Source organism: Herpailurus yagouaroundi, unplaced genomic scaffold (assembly GCF_014898765.1).
Source record: "Herpailurus yagouaroundi ecotype Mexico unplaced genomic scaffold, PumYag 197, whole genome shotgun sequence".
In the NCBI taxonomy this organism is placed as follows: Eukaryota; Metazoa; Chordata; class Mammalia; order Carnivora; family Felidae; genus Herpailurus; species Herpailurus yagouaroundi.
In genome coordinates, this window is record NW_024412428.1 from 7,612,120 (window position 1) to 7,620,213 (window position 8,094).

An 8,094-nucleotide genomic window follows, 5' to 3' on the forward strand; every position below is an offset into this window, starting at 1 on the left:
GGATTTAATTTTTAGCATTCCTAATTTAATGTTATTTCACAGAGTTTTGAATATACTTGAGATACTTTAGTTACCATAGTTATCATAATCATAGTTATTAGAGAAGTTATGACCAAAGAAATATTGTGTCAGTCATAGGGGAAAACACTGCTGAACTTAATACTACTGATGTTTTGATGTTTTGCCTGATCACATGAGAAAGTCATGAGATCAAGACAAGTGAGGGCAGCCATAGTCTTGGTCCATTGTACGCTGTGGCTTCCAAGTAGGCAGTATATTAGGAACATTTGAGAAGATAAAAGGAACTGATAAGGCACAAGAAGTGCTGTATTGTTCTTCTTTTTAAACTTTTTCTTGAAAATTTCAGACATCCAAACGTAGGTAGAAAAAGACCATACAATCTCATGTTCCACAATATACTCATGACCAGCCTTAGTTCATTGACATTTTTTTATCCACTTTCCCCCTCAATATTTTTGGAAAGAAATTTCATTCATCAATTCCATGCTGAACTATTTCATTATATAAAGCTAACCATAACCGCAGTATTGTACCTAAGTGGACAATAATTCCTTATAATTCAGTGTCTAGTCAGTATTCAGATTTCTGATAGTCCAGTAATTGTTATAAACTTCTTTTTTTGCAACTGTTTTGTTTGAATCAGGATCCAAGTAACTCACATTGTGATTGGTTTTTGTGGCAGTTGTCTTTTGATTCATGGGTTCAACCTCCATCTATTTCTCTTTTCTTTCACTTGCTATTTGTTAAAGAGACCAAGTTGTTTTGTAGAACTTCTCACAGTCTAGCTTTTGTTGTTTGTGTCCTTGTGACACAGTTTCACATGTTCTTCTCACCTCTGCATTTCCTATAAATTGCTAGTTGAATCTACAGATTTACTCACATTCAGGCTCATTATTTCGGAAGAGATCGATTAATGGTGTTCCATAAAAAGACATAAAAAGACACCTAATGCCTAGTGGGCTCTCATTTTGTGTTATTGGTGGCCACCGAAGCCCAATGCATGCGCTCATTTATTTATTAGGGGTTGCAAAATTCTAAATCTGTCATTCATTCCCTCTTCACTTTTTTATCCGGACTACTCCCTTGGAAGGAAACTTACTGTGATCTACCATTTGGTTACCTGAGGGTAGAGTTGATATAGAAAAGACAGGGAAAATATGCTTTCTTTTTTACTTTGCTTTTAGCCATTTTCAAAATAAGGTGGGTTTTTTTTGTTTTTTAAATATTCTATAACAGGGTTTAGCTTTGGGCAAAGATAGGCAAGACTAGCTTTATCCCACCATACCCTTAATTTCACCTTCCACTTTGTAGAATTCATTTGTCTTACTTTGGCTGTCTGGGATCCACTCTCACTTTCTGAACATTCAGAATTCTTTAGGCAAATCACCTTTCCTCTATTGTGTGTTTCCTTGGGGGAAGATCACGCATACCTGCCTCTGTAGAATTCTGTAAAGGCGTGCCTCTCTGCTCCTGGTGCCCGTGGGGCAGGTCTGTGACCTGAGTCAACCAATCAAACCTCTTGCCTGGACTTGGACTCCAGAGAACAAGGGCATGAGGAAGACAGTGAGGTGGCTCATCACTGGCAGAAATAACGCCCTTTGGTGCTGCATGATTATTGCTGTGTCGCTGCTGCTTTATCTCTGGAGCTCCATTGGCTCCCTATTATTTTCTTACCTGTTCTTTGGCTTTTTATTGAAGCTACTACTGATGTAGAAAATGTTGGGGTTCGGAGCCAATGGCCAAGAAAGAATTCTTGAGATGTCTTCGGTGCAAAAAGGTGGTTTTATTAAAGCATGGGGACAGGACCGTGGGCAGAAAGCTGTGCTGGGGTTGTGAAGAGTGACTGATTATATACCTTCAGATTGGGATGGGGTTAGGGATAGCACAAGTCTCCAAGGTATTTTGGAAACAAGGTTTCCAGGATCCTGAGGAGACTAGCTTTTGTCAGGAAAAGGCAATTTATTACTATTTAGTAATAACTCAGTCATGACACCCTTCAGATGTGTATCAGTGGGCTATATGCTTGGAGGATGATTGTTTACATTTGGGGGGGGGGGGGCGGGATAGAGAGAAAGGAAGTTTCCAAAGGAATTTTTATGTGTTAAAGTAGACTTAACAGGATCCTGGAGGTTGGGATAACGTGAAGCTAAGATTGCCTTTTGTCCTTAGCAAAGTGTCATCAAGGAGGCAACTGAGCTCCCAGAGGAATGTCACTCTGGGTCTCAAGGACTTGTCAACGGGCTGTAAGTTGTAAGGAAACTTAATTTTTATCTTTTACCTTTGTTCCCCACATCGCTATCATTCCAGTAAATTCACTGTGCTTAAGATAAACAGTACATTTTGTTGTTTCCGGTCAGGATCTCTGAATGCTGTGGAAATTGGCATCAGATAGTTGGTGTTATGGGGAGCACATCCCCAGAGACTTGTGGGAAGCAGGGGTTAGTTATCTGACTGGGATAGGTTAGGCAGTGAATCTGGGTAGGAAGTCTAGCTGTCTTTCCAGTGGTTCTCTGGTCACATGAAATCATATGCCCGATTCATAGCAAAGCTCTGGGCAACCAGAATGTGGAAAAGTCAGGATGGTGGAGTGGCTGCTTCTGGCTGTACTGGAAAGTTTAAAGTAGGTAAATCCCAAGTTCAAATCCACAAGCCAACCTATCGAAGCCTAAAGAATGTAGTCTTACAGGCATAGTACTGTAGCAAAAACCAGTGTGAGGCTCCAGAATTGGCCCAGTTGTGGAAGTCACTGCCTTACCAGATCTAACGTATGAAAATCGGAGCACTGATTAGAGTCCTGAGAATTAAGTAGGAATGTGATTTAGCAAGGAAGCAATTTCTTCACTTAGACAGAGGGCGTTTCTTTCTTAAGACATTTTCACCTGAGGGGGTCAGTTTACCAGAGAAAACCAATTACTTATTGTCTTGTCACTGTGCTCTATTCCCAAACCCGGAGCTAGTGTTAAGAGCCTAGCATGCCCCCTGGAGGCCAAATCCAAAGAAATCTAGCGTGGAGGAGGAATTTGGGGACTGCTAATTTTTATATGCCAAGAATTTCAGGAACGTGCAAAAGAATAGAGGTTGAATGTGCTTTTCGAATCTTAGTATGATCCCCTTATACAAGATAGTTCTAGATACGTTTAACTCAAGAAGATGGATGCGGTTTTAATTGTTTGCAAAATTGCATTTAACACAGGCCCGCACTAAATGAAGCTGAGAGGCCAGAGGTTGTTAGTATTGTGTAAAGCAGTGGTTCTTAAACTTTTTCGTGCATCGGGCTCATGGGAGGGCTTTTAGAAACACAGACTGCAACGCCTCCCCCAACCCCCCCAGAGTGTGTGATTCTGGAGGTTTGAGTTGAAGCCTGAGAATTTGCATTTCCCACAAATTCTGAGGTGATGATGATAATCCAGGGATCACACTCTGAGCACAGCAGGTGTAGAAGGAGGAAGTCAAATACTTTTGCGAGACAGAGACAGACAGGAGCTTTGGGATTTTTGGTTTGCTTGTATAAATCTGTTCACTGTCCACCTAACTGGCTTTCCCAAGATAAGCTAGGTAACTATTATACCTTTATCAAGGGCTTCAAGCATATATTAGTGCTGGCTTCACAGCATCAATATAGGCTTTTTAATTGAAGGTTATTGAGGCAAAATTTACATAAAGTTGATGGATATCCTTGCCCTATTCCCAATCTTATGGGACAAGTGTCCAGTCTTTTTACTATTATGTATGTATTGTGTTAGCTGTACAGTTGTGTGTGTGTGTGTGTGTGTGTGTGTGTGTGTGTGTGTGTTTGGTAGGTAGATGCCCTTTATCAGCTTGATTCTAGTTTTTTGAGAATTTTTATCATGAATGGAATTTTGAATTTAAAATTTTCTTTTGTATCTATTGAGATAGTCATGTGTTCCCCCCCCCTCAATCTGTTAGTATAGTGCATTAAGTAATTTTCAGATGCTGAGCCAGACTTGTGTTCTCTAGATAAATTCCACTTGGACAGATGTATTATCTTTTTCATATATTGCTTGATTTGTTAATATTTTATTGTGACTTTTTTACGTTCATGAGAGATATTAGTCTGTAGTGTTGCAATGTGTCTCTGTAAATGCCCCAGTTGACCAGAAATGCAGCATATCCAGTCAACCCGTCCCCAAATGCCAAGCCATCTCAGAGCTTTCTACTTACTTCCGTGTTCCTTACTCTTTTTTCTGGTAAAAGCTTCCTGCCTTCTGACCCAGTTTGGTATTCTCCAGATGGAGTCCTATTTTCATGAAGTGTTAAATAAAGAGTGTCCCCTAACTTGTCTTTTTTATTTAACAGTAGTTCACTTTTCATGCACAGACAGTCCCCACCTTAGGATATTAGACTTAATGATTTTTTGACTTTATGATGGTGTGAAAGGAATACACATTCCATAGAAACTGCACTTGGAATTTTGACCTTTCCCTAGGCTGTGATATGTAGTAGGATCCTCTCGCGATGCTGGGCATTGGCAGCTCCCAGGTAGCTGTGCGACCGTGAGAGTAAACAGCCGACACACTGACAACCATTCTGTTTTCCACTTTCAGTACAGTATTCAGTACATTACATGAGATATTCAACACTTTATTATAAAACAGGCTTTGTGTTAGATGACTTCGTCCAACTGTAGGTTAATATAAGAGCCCTGAGAACAGTTAAGTGGGCTAGGCTAAGTAAGCTGTGATGTTTTGGCAGGTTAGGATTTTCGACTTAGGATACTTTCAACTTACGATGGCTTTCTTGGGATATAACTCAAGGAAGATCTGTAATTTCTTGGTCTGGTTTTGCATCAGGATAATGCTGACTTCATAAAATGAGTTGGGAAGTGTTCCTTGCTTCTCTCTTCTGGAAACACTTGTGTAGAGTTGATTTATTCCTTAAATATTTGGCAGTGAAACCATTTGGGCTAGGTCCCATCTTGATCATATTCTAGCTGTATATCATCCCCAAGAAAGCGGTCCCTAAGTAACCATCTGAAGCTGTGTAGGTCTAGAAACTTATTCCTGTGAGCACAACCAGATCATTCTGGCTCCCAGGACTATCTTGAGCTAATCAAATGAGACTGCTTTTTCAAGCCCCCACTGAGTCAGGAACTGTACCAAGAGTTCTATATTTACATTATTTTATGCATTCTGTGATTTAAAATGCCAATATTTACAGTGAAGGACATAGCTCTCCAGTAACCACAATGTGTGTGTTCTCTGTCTAGAGCAGGGCTTCAGCAAAGTCCTGCCCAATTCAGCTGGCTGCTTGTTTTGTTTTTTGGAGGACTGCTGTGCACATTCGTTAGTATATGGTCTATGGTTGCTTTGTGCTTCAATGGCAGGTAAGTAATTGTGACAGACTGTATAACCCACAAAGCCTAAAATACTTATTCTCTGGCCATTGATAAAAAGAGTTTGCTGACCCTTCATCGAAAGCAGTGATTCTCAACCTTGGCCACATACTAGACATACTGGAATCACCTGGATAACATTAGGTGATTTGAAAAAATACTAATGTCCACCCTCCCCTCCTAGAAATTTTCCGATTTAGTTGGCCTGGAGATTGGCAATGTTGAAAGCCCCCTAGGTGATTCTCCATGGCAGCTAAGACTGAAAACCACTGGCCCATGAAAAGGCTTACTTGTATTTATTTTACTGCCCATCCCACACTGATTATTCTAATGTGCATTTAGAAGAGGGCTGAGAAGAATCACTTGGCCAGTAGTTTCCAGATCTGGATGTGTATCAGTCACGTGGAAAGTTTTAAAAACAGATTCTGAGGGGCGCCTGGGTGGCTCAGCCGGTTAAGCGTCTGACTTCGGCTCAGGTCATGATCTCACGGTTCGTGAGTTCGAGCCCCACATCGGGCTCTGTGCTGACAGCTCAGAGCCTGGAGCCTGCTTCAGATTCTGTGTCTCCCTCCCCCTCTCTCTGCCTCTCCCCCACTCACACTCTGTCTCTCTCTCTCTCTCAAAAATAAACATTAAAAAAAGAATTAAAAAAAAAAAAAGAATTGGTCACCTTCAGAGGATGATAGGGAACCAATTTATAAAAAAAAAAACAACCAAAACAAACAAACAAACAAAAAACCCAGGTTCTGAGACCTCATTCCAGACTGACTGGATCAGAATCTCCAGGGATTAAAAAAAAAAATTCCTTGGGTGGTTCTGATATGCAGGCATTTCATTAAAAGAGAACTGAAACTAGGACACCTTATTCTTTTTAATGTTTATTTATTTTTGAGACAGAGAGAGACAGAGCATGAATGGGGGAGGGTCAGAGAGAGGGGGAGACACAGAATCCGAAGCAGGCTCCAGGCTCTGAGCTGTCAGCACAGAGCCCGACGCGGGGCTCGAACTCACGGACCGTGAGATCATGACCTGAGCCGAAGTCGGACGCTCGACTGACTGAGCCCCCCAGGCGCCCCCACCTTATTCTTATCAGCAGGATTTTTGGACATTGAGGGATTATTTGGTGAGTGTAGGAGTGGTGAAAAGGGGTTTCTTGAGGCTGTGCGATGCAGGATGTAAATGATCTTATTGAATAGTCCAGCCTCATAGAAATACCCGCTGTGTAGCGATAAGAGTATCCATTTCTTCTGGATCTGGGTATATCTAGCCCCTCTTGTACCGTGCTGGATAAAAAGGAACGTGTCTTTCCTCTTTGTTCCTTTTATATGGACTCCACAGAGACAAATCATCCCACCAATATTCTTTCTTCAGGTAATCAGATAATTAGGTCACATTATGGGAGATTAAGCGGTAACATTTTTTCCCTCACTTCTGTCTCGACTGTGTAACCCCATCAGCTTGTGCATTTTTCTAGTCTCTTCCGTATCACATTTACTAATTGTATCTTAGGATAGATACTTTAAAGATGGCTAAACTCCTTCATGCTGTTTTTACCCTGAGCCATCTCAATCCAGTGCCCTGATGTACTTACTGGATCTCCAATAGTTTTTGCTCAAAGATGAAACCCATCTTTTCATCTCTTAACTGTATGAAACAATACCATTTGTGCTCTCTTCACTTTGGATGAAAATTGTAAAAGCATGGAAAGCTGAGCTGAAAGGGTCTTTAGAGGCCATTATGTCTACCATTAAAAAGGGCAATACTGTAGGCAGTCTAGGCGGGTACAGTTGGGAGGTACTTCATACCCTACCTTGTACAAGTGTTGATACTGGGTTTACAGTCTGTAACATGGGCACCTTAGCCGTGAAGAATCTGAACCACGCCAAGTCCATCTGTGTTTGACGCTGATGCCTGGAGGGAGCCGAATAACCATGGTCAGGTCTCTCCGAGACTTACCCTCCTTGAGTGTACTGAGGAAAATGAGTGTCTATCTTGCAGGGTTATTAAGGGAGTATACAGTAAGTTGATATGGAAGATCCCTTTGTAAACCATGAAGTCTTTTTGGTTTGGGAAAATTATTGGACAGGAAGAAAAACAAAACTAAGTAACTATGGAAATCTCCCAGTTCTTACGTGGGCTTGTGGCCCAGAAGGCATTCGGTAGACTTAAAAGGAATGGTCTTGGAAATAAAAATTTCTAATATTTTACACCAAGTGCTATTCGCTAGTCCAGCTATCATTGATTACCCTACAGGGAGAAGCTGTAAGCAGTGCTGTCAAATGGAAAACTGTCTGTGTTCAAGAGATCACAGAGAAGTCAATCATCTAGTTGTACTTGAAGGCATTTGCGATATTATGTATTGTAACTTAGAAAATCAGAGATACTGGGGCATCTGGGTGTCTGAGTTGGTTAGGCATCCGACTTCGGCTCGGGTCATGATCTCACGGTTCGTGGGTTTGATCCTTGTGTCGGGCTCTGTGCTGACAGCTCGGAGCCTGGAGCCTGCTTCGGATTCTGCCCCTCCCCTGCTTGAGCTCTGTCTCTCTCTCTCTCTCTCAATAATAAATAAACATTTAAAACATTAAAAAAAAAAACAAACAAACCAGAGATATTGAAGGACCAGTGAAAATACCATAAACCAATTTAAAAAGTGCTGGCATATTTTTTCAATTGACTTGCAAGGTTGGCTTAATGGCTGTGGCATGCTATCAGTGGCTACT